Genomic DNA, 1,158 nt, shown 5'->3' on the forward strand with positions numbered 1-1,158 from the left:
CTTTGACGTGAAGGAGCTAGTGCAGGATCATTTTGTTGCATTCTCCTATTAATTAATAATCATAATAACAATTATATTGCACTAGCTAAATTTACTTTTTTAATCTTTCATCAAATTCCTCCTGAATCTCTGGCTCCAAGTGTGATAATGTACCACCAGCTTTGCATAGCTGGAGGTATTCATGCCAACATTTAATTTGACCATCTGCCTCACTGATGTACTGGTCTTCAAAATCAAGTATTTCCAATGGTGTACCGACAGTCACTACAAGAGTTTTTGCTCTTGTGATAACCGTGTTAAACATAAAATGATTAAAGAGACTTTTAGTAAAGTATTCTTTAATTTTCCCATCCTTCAAAGGCTCCAGCAAGCACAAAAATATTGCTTCAAACTGATGACCTTATTTTAAAAGTTTGCAGCTATGTAATAGAAATAATTAAAATACCTTGAATCATAAAAGATGGCAAAAACTTTACTCTCTTTTCTTTCAAAATATTGTAGCAAGGGTAACGAGAGACCATTTCCTTTATATGATTTAACTATATGTCAATAGAATAAAATGACACTCAATTCAAAATAAATGCATTGCAAATGAGACATACTTGCTTCCTAGTAGAAGAAATGATACAAATTTGAGGAGGCCTCCTCTCATTTTCTGTTTCTTTAAAATAAAGTAATACCTGTTCCAAGACAATACATGCTTCAACCAATTGCTGCTCTTCATTAGCAGCAACACATTCAGGTACAAGTCTAGAATTAGAACATACAAATCTATAACCAGACGGGCCTTTGTGATGCCAAACTGGTTTATTTTCACTTGCATGTAGCTTCCCATAAAATAACTCTGGCAATGAAAGGAGATCTTTATGAGCACAATAATTACTAGACAATGTTGTCACGTAAGTAGCTGCAGTGGGGCCCATTCCCTTGTAGCGATCTGTTAAACGTGTTACAAGGGAAACATCAAGACCATCACTTTGTGCCTCTTCTCCTAGTACAAGGGTTTTGGGGCCAACCTATTACAAAAATAAGTTAAAAACTAAAGCTTAACATATCCTCATACCTGTTTGTCATCTCCAGCTAGAACAATTTTAGCATCGCGTGTAGCAAGAGCTAATGGAGTTATTGCTTCTGGCTCACGTACCTGAGCTGCTTCAT

This window comes from Amphimedon queenslandica, unplaced genomic scaffold (genome assembly GCF_000090795.2).
Source record: "Amphimedon queenslandica unplaced genomic scaffold, v1.1 AMPQUscaffold_12612, whole genome shotgun sequence".
In the NCBI taxonomy this organism is placed as follows: domain Eukaryota; kingdom Metazoa; phylum Porifera; class Demospongiae; order Haplosclerida; family Niphatidae; genus Amphimedon; species Amphimedon queenslandica.